Here is a 16,455-nt window from a genome sequence, read left to right on the forward strand (position 1 = left end):
ACTAGGGTCACGCTGCCTCCAGAGCAGTTTTGGATCCCCCTTTGTGGATTGCCCTCTCAGGAACAAAGAAAGGAAGAAAGGGAATTATCAGCTGATAAGTCCCCTTCCTGTACCAAATGCTACTAAATAACAATTTCACCTGAGGTGTCAATCAACCAATCTTTATTAAAAACAGTTATAGACCAGCATACAACTTGCTGAAGAAATGTCCAGCACACAACTTGCTGATGATACTGAGAAGGCTAATAGGCCTTGAGGTGTCTCTGCTGATACCAGGTATGAAAATACTGGGTGGAAAGCAACCTCTCATTTTTAAAACTCCACCTTTGAAACCAGAGAAACCTAGAGGAGATACTGTCATTATGTAGTAGTAAAAGGACAACTTGCCTAGCCACCAAGACATCCCATTTCAGCTTAGTTTCAGTTATGAATGACTAAACTGGTAGAGCTTGTTGCAAGAGTATAGTGTTGAGATTACAGAGGCTTGAGTCATGGATAGGAATGATGCATAGAACAAAACACATACAGAAAAATAACTGGATCCTTCTAAACATTAGCAACCAAAAAAGGCTATCTTTGTCTTACAGAAACTACTGTGTGCACCTGATCTTGAGAATATGAATCCTGATATTTATAGTAGGGTTGCCTGCTGAGTGCTGGCAAATATTGGGTGGTACAGGGGTGGGGAAATGCAAATTTCTGTCACTTTGATGGTGTGACATCACTTCTGGCACAATCCTGGAAGTGATGTCATCACATCAGGGATTCCACTGAAACTCTGTGGCAGTCTTCATGTTGGAAGTGACATTGCACCATTGGAGCAACAGTGATTCCCCTCCCCACAGCCCTATCAAGTGGTGGCAGGGGTCAGGGGCTTCCAATATAGCAGGAGACCTGGCAGACCTAATTTACACCCTTCTAAGCCCATCAACTTCAATGGACTTAAAAAGATCCCACTGTAAAAATTTCACATGTGCCATGCTGTATTAGAGCACCAGTGTGATGGCACCAGTGTCTTCACCACTACACTGGCAGATTAATCCTCCAACTTTTGTTTTTATTAAGGAAGTAGCACCCTTCCTCAAGATGCAGTTTTCTACGCCTGCCTGGGGAGGGAAGGGAGATGTAAATGCCTATTTTTTATCCCTCCCCACTGCCCCCGGTACAAATGGCAGCTTGGGTCAGGGGCACAGATTTCTCAATTTCCCTGGAGGGAGGCACAGGGCTGAATCTGGTCCAGGGCCGTACTTGGTAATCTATGATCATTTATGCATGGTCACTTTAGTCTCCTTTATTCCCTGTTTCAGCCAGGGTCAAATTTTTCAGTATGCACGCTATCTTATTCCTTGGAAGATCAATGCTGTTTCGAAGCAAAACGAACCCGGCTTTTCCCATTCCTCTTCTGGCCTGAATTAAACTGTTGATCCTGGCTCATTCCAGAGTCACAGAACATGCATACTGCATTAGGGGGAAACACAGAAGATTGGCTTCTCTCACAGCCAATCATGAAGCAGTGTGTAAAGAGGTGGGGATTCAAGTGCTTCCTGCTACCTCGGAGCTCTTTCTGAGCAAAAGAAAGGCTTTTTAAAAAATGAGGCTTGGATTTCTCCCCCTCCCCTTCTTTCAGATTGCTCCATTTTTTGTTTTTTGTTCTTAAAATGCTTTTTTATGCTGCAGTTGGGTTTGGGGGGAAGGAAATCTCTCATGGTAAACCAATTACAGAGCAGGCTAATAAAGACCTTCATTACATTACTTCAATATGAAATTATTTATATTTCCAAAAACCATATGCCAACAACAATTAATCATGTGGTTTTAAAAATATGATTCCCCCCCAGTCAGTCTGAATCTCAGTCAAAGAAAGAGGACTCTATAAGAGGAGAGGAAAGATGTCATAGGTCTTTTATGCATGGGCTGGATCTCTCTGCTTGGACCTGGGTTCATTGCACATTAAAGTAACCCAGGTTGGGGGAAACTGCATTGGCTTGAAGGATCAGTAATGAAATTGTGTGCTAATCGAACCATAAATACAGAAAAGCAGTCTCCCAAGCTCAAATCAAGTTCCACCCCTTTAAATGCTGCTCTGTAATTGGCTTACCGTGAGAGAAGATTTCCTTCCCCCCAAAAAAGATCTGCTATTACAACTGATCTCTAGCCGATAGAGATCAGTTCACCTGGAGAAAATGGCTGCTTTGGCAATTGAACTCTATGGCACTGAAGTCCCTCCCCTCCACAAACTCCACCCTCCTCAGGCTCCACCCCCAAAACCTCCTGTCTGTGGCGAAGAGGGACCTGGCAACCCTAGGTGCTACTGGACTTGAATCTAGCTGTACTTACATCAGATTTTGTGCTGCAGGCTACAGGAAATACATACCGTATATACCCGTGTATAAGCCGACCCGCGTATAAGCTGAGGTGCCTAATTTCTCCCCAAAATGGGGGGAAATTAGGCACCCGCGTATAAGCCGAGGGTCGGTTTATAACCCCTTCCCCCCGCAGGCTTACCTGACCGGGCTCCTGGCAGCGAAAAGTGGTGCGGGCCTGGCAGGGGCGGCCTTCCTGCAGCCGCAGGAGGCCCCCCCCAGGCTGCTCCCGGCGGCGGGAAGCGGTGCGGGCCGGCAGGGGGGGGCGCGGCCTCCCTGCGGCCGCACGAGTGTTTTGGAGGCCGCTCCCGGCTGGGAAAAGGCGCGCGGGCCCGGCGGCGGTGGCGGTGGTAAGTTCTCCCCTTCCTCCTCCCTCCTCCCTCCCCCCTCTACCATATTGACCCAAGGTATAAGCCGAGTTCGGCTTTTTCAGCCCTTTTTTTGGGCTGAAAAACTCGGCTTATACACGAGTATATACGGTACTTCTGTACAACCACCAAGGCACCTGATTGTTAGATGGATTGATCTTTCCCTTCCCCCTTCCATGCTCTTTCTCTCTATTGTTTCTTCACAAACAACATTGTCAACTGAAGGTCCCCTCTTAACTTTACTACAACAAACAAACAAAATCAGCCCTGTGCCTCCTAGGAACAGGACCAACAAGACTGACTGGTCTTGAGAGCCTGACAGCCCGAGCACTTCTATGATACTACCTGGCAGCCTGGGGGAAGGGGGAAATTTCCCCTGCTGAGAAAGGCTGGAGGGCTTGATAGCTGGGGGGTGGGCATTACCCTGCTGGAAAATCCAGGGGGGGGGCTTGAACCCTGCTGCCCCCCCCCATAGTTTATGCCCTTGGGTTGGGTGGATGGCAATTTAGATCAGGAAATTGTGCAGAAGGGAAATGGTCAAATGTACATAAGTACCATGTTGCTTACCTACCTGATCAGATTAACAAGGGGCTGTGCAAAGGTCATGACAGAGTGTCTGATGAGCATGGTGGATAGTGGTAGACTTGCAGAAAATGTGTGTTGTTACTTGCACAACTTGCACAACTTGCACCGTGCTTGTTTATTTAAGTGAGGTCTGGGTGAGCCAAGCCGCAAATGCACTAATAATAGCCAACAATTACAAAGGTTCCCTCAGTAGCACAAAATCAAACATCAGCTATGAAGACAAACTCCAAACAGCGATCAACAAATTAAGGGGTGGCACCAGTGAGACGTTCTGTTCTAACAGTATTGTTTGCCCACTGTGCTAAAATCATATGCAACAACAGACACCACGGGAAATACAAAATGAACAACAATATGCATATAATTCCTCCCACACATCCTATCCAATACGAATGCCCTAGAGAACTAGGCAAACTTTTACACAGACAAATGTTTATACTATGTGGAAATTGGGGTGGGGGGAATCAACATAATGGACCCAGCACTTTAAGTGCGTCCAAGTCTCTGGATTTTACCTCCCCTGGCCTTCTAGTAACATGTTTCAGAACAGAGTGCCCTGTAGTAGGCCTGTGCAATGTGTGACTCACCAAGCTAATCTGCCATGTTTTGTAGTCTGCCAGGATCTTAACAGTTCTCCTGTTTTTCAGACTTAGGCAGGGGGTTCATTGAGCACCTGAGCAGCTGCTGTGCCTGCTTGCGAGACCGTCACACTTGGTGCTAGCCTGCAATATAACAATGGATAAACATGGATAAGGAAAGCTAAGGTCACTGCCAGTCTGGTTAGGGTTCTGTACCAAGACAAAAATTGTTATACTTTTGTACCTGGGGTTCCGGTTATTTTTATTTCTTTCTGTAACTATTTATGGTTGTGTGGGACATTAGTGGCTTGGGATTCAACTCTGTGTGGTCTTTTGAATTCTGGAGCTTCAGGACCACGACTTTTAATGGAGAATCTATTGGCGGGTCCGGAGCAGCGGTTTATAATGGCAACGGCACCAAATTTGCATGGGCCATACTACTCCCTCTAATCTTCCATGTTTCAGGTGAATTGGACCAAGGGATTCAATTCTACAGACCCCTGATGTAGATCCCTCTCAGTGCAGGCTCAGTTCTCTCAACTGATTCCTGTGGGAGGAAAAAATAAGAAAACTTGTACGCATTCATTTCACTTTCCTACTTAACAGTGACTGACTGACAATCAAAACAATTTGGCTTTCTGCTGAAAATTTTGCATTTGCCATGCTTCCTTGTTGTGGTCTTTTTCTTCTTCTTTTTTTTGCTTTTTTCCTTCACAGAAGTGAGGAATGGGATTGGCAGCATTTCCATTTTTCCCTTGGGGGGGATCTGCAGCCTCCAGTAGGCCTTCAGAGTTGTCCTATCTGGTTAAAGAAATGGGTAAAGATAGGAACAAAGCATCTAGATCTCTAATTAACCTGCTAATTCTTATTTCGTATAGAGGCAGCTCAGTTTTCTGGATATTATTTAAGAATATATGTGTTGATAGAGACAAATTGGTATGACTTTTTAAACAGCTCATTAAAAAAGGTGTTTAGAACACAGTTTCTGTGTGCTTATGCTAATGAATGAGATTTTTAACTGAACTCCCAGAAGAACTACCAAAAAAACCTTTAACTACAAAAACCCCTCCAATCAGATGAAGCAGCAGTTCTGCACTAAGGAAAGCTGAATCATATGTTTTTTTCTTTCCAGAAAGCCCTAGGAGGAAAGAATAAAAGTATGCAGAACTGTATCGCTTTGTCATGACAACACAGAATCCATAACAGTACAATGTCCCAATTGGCTTGAGAGATTATGGCTCATATGATGGACTGCTGAGTTTTTGCTGGTTATCTTCAAATAATTCATTAGTCCCATGCCCAGCTTGTTGTGTTCCAGTTAGTAAGTGTGCATTTATCGAGGATTTCAGATTAATTATTGCAGACTTTTCTATGTCAATAATTCCAGAACGGTTGCCATTGGGAAATGGGAAGATTAAATGCAGGTATAATTAAACATAAGTTGTCCATGTTCAAACATGGCCCTGCAAAAATAACACACTTTGTCACATTGTATGCCATTGTAGGGGAGATGCATAGAATCTAGCACAACATTAGGTACATTGTACAGAATAATTGTCATCATGGTAATATTGACATAGGTTGCTTCTGCATAAAGATTTTTTTGCCGCGTGGAAAGCAGGATGATCTTGAATTAAAGGGGAGTATTTACATGACATTGTGCTCATTCCAAACAGGATTCATGTCGTTCCTTGGCTGAGTGGGGGGGGGGGAGTTTTTCTCCAGCTCAAAAGGAGAATATGCAGAGTGGCTGAAGAGGAGTGGCCACTCCCTCTTCTGCTACTCCAGGGAGGGTGATGGAGCTAAGCTCTGCTTTCAAAATGGCACAAGGAAGCAGGCAGAGAGATATATAAAGGGAAAACTGCTTCTGATTACCGACACAGGAATGCGGTAGACATGAAAGGGGATGGTAAAGTAAAGCAGAATAGCCACTTAAGGATGCCCAAAGGCACATGCCAGGCAAATCGAAAGAGAGAGACAGTATGCTAATACAAGAAGCCTCCAAGCAAAAATGGGGGACTTAGAGTGCTTGGTTTTAAGGAAAAACATAGATATAGTGAGCATTACAGAAACCTGGTGGAGGGGAGAGAACCAGTGGGATACGGTCATCCCTGATTATGAACTGTACAGAAATGACAAGGAAGGGCATATTGGAAGGAGTGTTGCTATGTATATGTAGGAAGGCATAGTGTCTAATAAACTAGAAACCATAAAAAGGGCAGCCTCATCCACAGAATGCTTGTGGATGAAGATTCCAGGCCCCAAAGGTAATTTAGTACTGAGGATGTTCTATCGGCCCTCTGACTAAAAGGCTCAGGGTGATCTAGAAATGGAGAATGAAATTAGTGAAGCATGCAAATGTGATGAAGTAGTAATAATGGAAGACTTTAACTACCCTCATATTAACTAAATAAAGTCCCCCACCAAAGGCTGCTAAGTAAACTTTATAGTCATGGGATAAGAGGACAAGTCCTCTTATGGATTGAGAGATGGCAAAATAGGAAGCAGAGAGTAGGAATCAATGGTCAGTTCTCACAAATCAGGAATGTGAGCAGTGGGGTCCCTCAGGGATCTGTGTTGGGACTGGTGCTTTTCAACCTGTTCATCAGTGACCTAGAGTTGGGTGTGAACAGTGAGCTGGCCAAGTTTGCAGATGACATCAAATTATTTAGGGTGGTTAAAACCAAATTGGAGTGTGAAGAGCTCCAAAAGGATCTCTTCAAGCTCAGAATCCCCTCTGTCTCTCACAGCTCAGAATGTCAGCTTTTTTGCTCCACCCACTCTTGGCCTCTCAGCTTTCGCTGAAGATTAACCCCTTGTTAATCACAAGCGGTTAAAATGCTTAGGGCTGTTTAGCTTGGAAAGAAGGTGATTAAGGGGAGACATGATAAAGGTCTACAAAATGATGCATGGTATGGAGAGAGTGGACAGGGAGTTTTCTCCCTCTCTCATAATACTAGAACGCGGGATCATCTGCTGAAGCTGGAGGATGAGAGGTTCAAAACAGATAAAAAGAAGTATTTCTTCACACAACACATAGTTAAATTGTGGAACTCCCTCCCCCAGGATGTTGTGATGGCTGCCAACTTGGAAGGCTTTAAGAGGGAACATGTTCATGGAGGAGAGGGGTATTCATGTCCACTAGTAAAAATGGATACTGGTCATGATGCATAACTTAATGTTGCTGCAGTTGTCTTGTTTGTGGGCTTCCTAGAGGCACCTGGTTGGCCACTGTGTGAACAGACTTCTGGACTTGATGGAACTTGGTCTGATCCATCATGACCTTTCTTATGTTCTTAAATGAGGTACATTCGACTGAGATAGTGACTGGCCCATGATCATCCAGTGAGTTTCATAGCAAGTCATGGATTTAAACCTGGGTCTTTCCAGTCCTATCCAATACTCTAACCACTACAATGGCTCCTCAGATCCATGCTGAAGTCCCCTTGCCATTGCAATTTAGCATTATAGAGGGCTTTTGCTGACTGTATCCTGTGCAGCTAATTAAATGAACTAAAGTTGCACTTCCTAAGTGATCTCACTGCTGTGTTTTCAAGATTTCTAAGAAAGAAAGAGGAACACATTGTTCTCTTCTTTGCTACAATGATAAAATTCCTGTGTGTCAAGTATCCTACCTGTTTTTTGCACTAAACTTGACCCAGACACCAGATAAGACAAGGGAGGGCAGGGTTTATTCCTCTATGGAAGTATTAAATCTGTGGGCAGCACTGTGTATGCTCAGTGAGAACACAACAAAGCCACAGCATATGAAACCGGCTGCAGGATACCACTTCAAATTTTGGTTTTTAAAAAGCACAATTTCTAACCCACTTGACTGTGAAAATATGTTTGAGTTTTTGGGTGGATAATGTCCAGAGAAATTGGAGAAGTTGCTCATTAGATTTCCAGTGGGGAGCGGATAGTTCTGTAAAGCACCTTTCTCCTCCCAGGCTAAATAGGCAAAATAGTCAACATTGCAGACTCTTTATGAAATATCAGAGAAAGCACACAAAATGTCTTCGTTTACCATAATTTATTCAGATTGTTTCATCCTGTTGCAGAATTTAGGTTAATTAGTGAAGATTGTTTTTTGTTGGAATTTCTTTTAAGCAAACACAGCCTTCATAATGGATTGTGGAGACATTTGGGAGGTGACAAATGATAAGTACATTTTCAGGCTCATCCTGCTACCAACCAAGCATCCTGTTGGATTGAGATAAACATCACAAGTGAAACATCCCACCAGTTACTATCTGAAGCAGCTATAAAATCGATGCTGCTTCTTAGAAATGTCTGACAGCCATTCTATACATATTCACAGACACAAAAAGACAATTGACAGAATTCTTGATCTGAATCAATTCAAACTGCAGACAGGGAATCATCTTTTGAATATTACTTCTGGGGGTGGGGGGACTCTTTAAAATCCTTTCTCTGGTTTGAGAAGTGGTATTACTTGCCCTCATTCTCTGACCAGTTTTCTTCAACGCACAGCAAGTATCTGAGTCACCTGTTGCCCCTACAGTTTCCCTTTCCCCCTTGCCACAGGAAACACCCAATCCTATGTATAGTCTGAATCAAAATTCAAAGCTGAGATTAATTTAGCATAGCTTCTTTTGCAGCCAAACAGATGTAGCACTAAGTGTCCCTTCCGCTCATTCATTAGCGTCTTCTCTGCCTTATTTAGATTTAGAAGTCCTTGCTCATTTCCTGAACATTTTCCATAGCACTGCTTTTGTTCTACAGTCAAATAACAGTAGGCCCAACACGTTTCAAACCATTGGGTTGTGCTATTAAAAGTATCAAAGATCGCATGATTAATAAAATGATTTTAATAAAAGAAAAGAAAACTGCTCAAATAGCAGGAAAATAAGCAAGTACTTCTCTGTAGCTCCACCTGCTTGGCTGAAGCGATGGTGCCATGCCTGTTACCGGAGAAACAATTCCCACTTTTCAAGACAACACGAAATAAAGCTCCACCTGCAAGATCTTAAAGTCTTCTGCAACTGCACTTGGGAGACAAGGTCCACAGATTGGTTTTTAGGAAGCTGTGCGCATGTCATAGCATATCAAGCCATTTTTAAAAGCGTTTTTTTTCTTTCGTTCCCCAAAATGCATTAATGATAAATAGAATTATTATCACTTTAATCATGCTGACGAGTAATCTCAAAAATAGATCCACTTAAATATAATTTGATACTCACATCTCTTTCTCTGTATTTAACCACTTTTCCCCAGATGGAGGTGGCAATCATAATAAACCCTTAACAATGTAAGACATTACTTTATTCATTTAGCACCCTTTCTGCGGCACTCCTCTCTGGAGTGACTTTCTCCCCCCCCCCATAATATCTTTAAAATGCTGTGCTCATATTAGCAAATTAATCTTTATGACACCCCTGTGCTGACTGTAAGATGCTTTTCTGTTGAGAAAGCCTCTCCCAGCATTAGTTGAAAAGACTGTCTTAAGCCCAGTTCCAACTTAGCTATACTGGAGAGATTTCCATTCCTCAAACAAAGTTTTCAGGGATGTGCTATTTGTCACCCATCAAACCCAGCACGCGCCACCAACCATATCTGGTCATCCACCCCAGGGAGGGAAATGAACTTTGATTTTGTTGCTTTCCATGGAATTATATAGCATTTTGTTGGGCATCTGGCATGACTGGTGGCTTGCTTTCCATTTGGTGGGTTAACAGTTATGCAGAAGAAAAGTCAAAAGTACGAAGTGGAGCACATGAAATTCACAAGTGTACACACTATATCAATGAACATACAAAATGCATAAATGATAAATAACAGATTGGTTTATAATGCAGCTATACTGGTTCAGATACCATTTCAATCAAACCTACATTAGGACACAGCAATGAGATATGAAAACAACTATACTTCATCTGAAGAAAAATCCTAGATCACAATGCTGCATATTGACTGCATATAATAAAACCTATCAAACCATAGAGAACTATACATGAAAAATCTTACACTCTAATACAGAACAGAAGTGAGCTACAGTGCAATATTTATTTCTCTCTGTGGAAAGAAAAAAGATATGTTGAAACTAGATATTAGTTATCTCTATAACTGCCTCTACAGATATGAAACAGGTTCCTTCATAAGAAGCAGAGTTGGTTTTTATATGCCGACTTTCTCTACCACTTTACAATCACCTTCCCTTCCCCTCCCCTTCCTGAGAGGAAGGTGGGGCTGAGAGAGCTCTAAGAGAGTTGTGCATAGCCCAAGGTCACCCAGCTGGCTTTATGTGTAGGAGTTGGGAAACCAAACTGGTTCACCAGATTAGCGTCCACCGCTCATGTGGAGGAGTGGGGAATCAAACCAGATTCTCCAGATTAGAGTCCACCGCTCCAAACCACTGCTCTTAACCACTACACCACGCTGAATAATAGCTATTCCACTGGGCCTTGTGTGCACATAGTTTGAACTGGATTATAACACTATTTCAGATCTAAGGAGACACAGCCCAGTTTATCATCCCCACCCCATATACCCAAACTGTTAGTTGGCAGAAGGCAATAATGAACACTGCAATGGATCATCAACCTACTACTGCATTTGCAGTAACAAAAATCAGTTCCCAGAATTTCAGAAGTGATTCAGAGTTTCAAGGAAGTGCCAGATTGGTTAGAAAAAGAGAGGGAGTTGGCTGGGGAAAGACCTGTTCATTGCCAGTATCTCTCTTCCCTCGGAAAGCCAACTAACAGCTGACGGTCAGGTAGACCTGGCCTTCACCTATGGCCCTTTAAATTTGAAAAGGGAAAGGGACAAACTCGCCACAGAGTTTCCATGCAAGTATTGTCCTTGTTGGAGTCTTGTCCCCATTGCTGGCATTGGAGGCAGCAGAGCCCACCCCATCAGCCGGAAAATGGCCAGGGGGCTGGCTGCTTCTGGACTCCAGTGAAGCTTACCGTCGCAGCGCCCATTTCTTTCCCCACCATAAGGAGCTTTCAAAAAAACACCAGGAATTGAATAGCATTATCTCAATATAACAGGATGTGTGTGGTTAAGTGCCGTCAAGTCGCTTCCGACTCATGGCGACCCTATGAATGAAAGTCCTCCAAAATGTCCTATCTTTGACAGCCTTGCTCAGATCTTGCAAACTGAAGGCTGTGGCTTCCTTTATTGAGTCAATCCATCTCTTGTTGGGTCTTCCTCTTTTCCTGCTGCCCTCAACTTTTCCTAGCATGAGGGCAGCAGGAAAAAAGGAAGACCCAACAAGATAACAGGATAACAACATGTATATAACAGAATAGCAACATGTATATTGGGTTCCCTGAAGCTCCAGTTTTCTTTTTTTAAAAAGTTTCTTGCTCCTTCCCCTGCAAAGATATACCTTTCACTTTATATCTCTGCAACAGAAGGAGCTAGAGGGTTACTTTTTTTAAAAAAAGTGAAAGCTGGGAATTTATTTATTTTATTTAGTTACAAAATCTACATCTTGCCTTTCTGACCTCACAAAGGTCATAAGGTGGCTGAAAAATTAAAACATACATAATACAATTTAAAGAACCAGGTACACATATTGATATGCTGTTATACTGACATAATTAATATTCATTTTACTATTTTTTTTTAAATGCCCCCACACTGGCTGGGGAGGAAATGTCTGCTGTGGCAGCCAAGCCTCATGGGAGTCTAGGGACCCACCATTTCTCAGCAGTGGGGCAGGCTCTGCTGCCTCCAATGCCAGTGGCAGGGAGAACCCTCCAGTGGGGACAATGCCGGCATGGCACATCTAGAGCTGGCTTCTTCTATTTCCCTATCTCACTTCTCTCTCCTGTTGCTTGGGGGGGGAGTTATGACAAAATCCTAGATATTTGGGACCTGGGGGAAAAAAACCTGGAAAAATGTTCTGAACTGGTAACAATGCTTCCAAAAAACAAAACAAAACAGGATAACAAAAACAGTGCCCTACCCAAAATCCAGGTCCAAAATTATTATGCATTTTTTTTGAAGTGCACACACCCCTAGACTGAAGAGGGCTTCAGTTGGGATCCCTTCTATATTGTCAAACTTGGGTGCAGGGTCTCTTGCTTTCGAGGCGATGTGGGCATGGAAGCTGCTTAGCACAGGCTGACCATTCTTCAGCAGATTATATCTCTTGTCAAGCCAGTGTTCTGCAGAGTAGCTTGCACCACGACACTGCCCACTTTGCCTCTGTTTATTATTTCTGAAAAGTCTAAATGGAAAGCCTTGGAAAACAATAAGTTCTTCAGATGCAGAAAGCAACCAATTAAAATAACCATACCAACTACTTTGATATCGTCTCTGCTCAGTGATGTGAGATCACTAGCATCACGAGTACCTTTGAATGCACAGTAGCACCTGTGTGAATCATTGTCTTCTACATTGGTCAAATAGCATTGCACATGCTTTACTTTGACTCTGGTATTGTCATCGTTACTATTATTAGTTTTCTAAAGCCATCACTGTACATAGTGCTTCATAGAGTAATTTAAACCCAAAAATAATAACTGCCTGCCATGTGAAATTAGAATCTAAATTTCAAAATGGGAGGGGGGCAGCAAAATGTGTGATGGCACACTCCAGACTAACATATTTATTGTGGTTTTAGCAGGTTGCTTCTCTATCAGGACAACTCCTTGGAATTTTACAGTGAGAAAGCCTAAGACAGATGTGTGGGAGGTGTAAATCAATACCCAGTCATCAAAACCACATACTGAATGGTATTAAATATTGACAGAACAAAATGTAATTTTATCATAATTTTCCTTACAATTCCACAAGAGAAAACAGCTAGAGACATATTGCTTCTTGATAATAACACAGTCATTCTTGCTCAGAGTGGGACACATCACAACAACCCTGTGAAGTAGTTTTGGCTAAGAGAGAGTGGCTGTCCCACAATCACCCAGAGAGCTTCATGGCAAAGTGGATGTTTGAACCCCGGTCTCCTTGTTTCTAGTGCAACACTCTATTCCAGGGGTCTTGAACTTAATTGTTATGAGGGCCAGATAAGACATAAATGTAGGGTTGCCAGGTCCCATCTCACAACCGGCGGGAGGTTTTTGGGGCAGAGCCTGAGGAGGGCGGGGTTTGGGGGGGGAGAGGGACTTCAACGCCATAGAGTCCAGTTGCCAAAGGCAGCCATTTTCTCCAGGTTAACCGATCTCTATCAGCTGGAGATTAGTTATAATAGCAGGAGATCTCCTGCTACTACCTGGAGGTTAGGTAAAGATGTGTGGTGTTACTGGGCTGAGCAAGGAAGAGTAATTGTAACAAGCACACAAGCCACAAAGTCCTCCCCGCGGACACTTCTGCTCTAACCACTATGAACTTCTGACTCTGAGGGGCTAGTTGGCCAAGGCCCACAGCTCACCCCTCACAACTTGTGCCTATTGCCTTATTCCACAATAGTTGTCAGACTTTAACATGCCATTAGACTTCTGGAACAGATTAACAATACTACAATAATGGAGGAGACAGAAAAGGTGAAAAGGAAGTGAAGAAATGAAAAGGGATTGTGACAAATGCAGTTGTAAATGCTGAAGTGTTTCAGCTGTGGATGAAGACTAATGGGTTAAGCAGCAGCTCAATCAAAGTGAATTTGAAAATCAAAGTGAATTTGTGTTCAGGTCCTCTTCATGTGTTGTGTATTTTAGAAATTTAGTGTTTTTTTAATTCAGTGCAAAACTTGAACTGAATGGCTCCGAGACGGTTACGTTTGCTAGAATGAGCCAAAAAGCTACAGAAATGTGTTTAGGTCAGACACTGGACAGCTGGTTGTGTTCAAAATTAAATAAATGGGAAAATGGGCTCTCAAAATTAAGTCTGTGATTTGCAGTCTCATTAATTATCAGCCTGGCCTAGCTGTAAAGCAGTGTAATTGGTATAATTTTGTTGGTTGTTGTTAAAAGGGACTCAAGTTTGACCTCCTGGTTAATGCCATAATTTATTTCCCATTTTAGGATATTATAGCATGTCAGTAATTTAATCAAAGAAGAACTACCAACCAGCATCGCTTGAGCAAACAGTTTGTTTACTTGTGCGGCCCAATTGCTGTTGTCAACAAAGAGCGATAAAAGGGAGCTTAACTTCAATTTCTAGGCAGTGGCTGCCTCTTTGCACACTGTAAGCCATTAAAGAGTTGACTGCCCTCCGAGATGGAGCAATTCTAGTGCACAATATCACAAAGGATTCAGCACAACAGCAGCGTGGGAGGGGACCCACTTAGATAGGTTTCATTCACTGTAGTAGACCAGGGGAAAAGTGCATCCAGCCAGCTGCACTAGTTCAATTCATGGTATGACTTTACACTATTTTCTCTCTAAATCGCTTACTAATCCCCTGGGTTTACATGTTTTTTGGGCTGCATCAGAGAAAAGCAGTGTGAAATTGCCTGAAAGCCTCCTTATAACTAAGACTTATGATAGAGACCAGCTTGGTTGATGAAAAGACCAAAAACAAAAATGCCCCTGAGGATTCCCCCAAAAACTATTTTACAAGTCTCTTGCTGTGATTTTTGGTCTCAACCTAATGACTGATGGCTTAAAGAAATAAATAAAGAGACAGGGAAGTGGAGCAGGGTGGAGGAAAGGGCCCTTTCTAACTAGGTTAAAGTCTCTGTGGCCTGCTTTGGATGAACTGAAAACGATCGATCCAAAAGGAAATACCTTTCGGTTTAGTGTAAATCTTCTTGGCCACCTTTTTACTAACACAATGCTTTCCCTTCAAAGCCCTGCTTTATTATATGGGACTCACTCAGAGGTGGCATAAGCAGGTTGCTTCTCTCATGAAATCACTTGGAGCCCATTCATTTACAGCATATCTGGAATTAGGCCAGTAACCCCATATTCAGTGAGTCATTAATAGATGGGTAAGCCATATGGCCCTAGCCTTGTGCTGGTGTATGACATTATTTGCATCAGACTGAACTCAGCGAGGGTGAAAATCAGGGTTACAAGTCCCCATACAGCATTTAAGCTTCCTTTAAAACCCTTGACGTGAGGCTTAAAGAGGATTTAACTTGTGCCTGGGGCCTTGTGCATGTCTGCTATAGGGAATACTTTTTGGTTGCTATTGCATTGAGGGAGTTTCTGGGATTGCCAACGAATTACATTTCCTACAAGGAAGGAAATTACTCAGCTCTGGAGATGAGCAATTTGTTCAGCCCAGATAACCTGTTGGAAATATAACCCAGCAGCCACAGCCAACATGCCATAGACTTTGTAGAGTCAGGCTGGGAAGACTTCCCAGCAGTAAACCACTCAAGATTTCTTGGGCAAGTCACTAGCTTTAAACCTTCCCTACCCCTAGGTAAATGAATAAATGAGCAGGTCACGCCTGGAGTTACTCCAGAGCTGTGACAAGAAAAGCCCCAGCTGCTGAATCACACTGCGGCATTCTTGCTATTAAAGCCCCAGGAGGACCCCTTTCAAGATAAGATCTCACCAGCTTTGGGATTGTCAGATCCCCCCTGGCCACCAGCGGGGATAGGGTTACTAGATCCAGGTTGGGAATCTCCTGGAGATTTGGGGATAGAGCCTGGGGTGGACAGGGACCTCACTGGATTACAATGCCATAGAGTCCACCCTCCAAAGCATCCATTTTCTCCAGGGGAACTGATCTCTGTAGTCTGGATATGAGGTGTAATTCCAGGGGGTCCCCAGGTCTCACCTGGAGGCTGGCATCCCTAAGGTTCAGCTCTAACCCACAGTACCTCTAGGAACCTCTAGGCTTCTGGTTTTTTCCCCCCAGAAGTGATGTGATCATGCTCACAATGCTGGTGAGTTCCCCTGCCACAACTCCACTGCTTAGAGCAGCAGCAGGCAATGGGACCTCGGGGCAGGGATCCCCCCCACAATTTGGCAGGACTAATCTGAATGCTCAACTGGGTGCCCTCCACTTCCCTCAGTACTCCTTGTATTTCTCTCTTGCTTGTTCAACAAAATAGGGGAACCCTTTGAAGAGAGGAATATTACTTTTTGCTTACAGTTTGCTTACAGTTGCTGCCTTTTTCTTGACAGGCCTTTAAGAGTTGCATGGAGTTTAGTCTTTTTTCCTGGAATGGAGATATAAATTTTTACCTGTAGACTTTCTGCTCTTTATATAAAGACACAAAAGCTCTATTGGAAAGAAAGGTAGGAACTCTAGTAGGGTGGCCAGGTGCCCTCTTTTTCAGAGGATAATCCTCTTTTTGGAGGTTGATGAGCCCCCCCCCCCCATTTCATCCTTGTTTTCAAATGGCCTTGTCTTGTTTTTTTGGTCACCAAATAGATGTTTACCCTTGTTTTTTCCAGAACTGGTAAAAATCTCAAGCCTACTTGGGCCATATTGGGCCACACACTCTGTGACACTTCTTACAGGCCCTGTCTCAGAACATCTGTCTCAGATACATAGGCCCTGAGGCCAGAGTGGTATAGTGGTTAGAGGGTCAGTCTGTTGTCTATCTCTTTTGTCATGGGGACAGAGTTTGGGGATTTAGCGCTGTCCAGTGTTCCTTTCCCCCCCAGCAGGGCCATGGAAGAGCCTAAGTTACCAGGAGGAGGGGGGTTACTCGTACCCTGCTCCTCCTCTTCT

This window comes from Euleptes europaea, chromosome 2, assembly GCF_029931775.1.
Source record: "Euleptes europaea isolate rEulEur1 chromosome 2, rEulEur1.hap1, whole genome shotgun sequence".
NCBI classification, from domain to species: Eukaryota; Metazoa; Chordata; class Lepidosauria; order Squamata; family Sphaerodactylidae; genus Euleptes; species Euleptes europaea.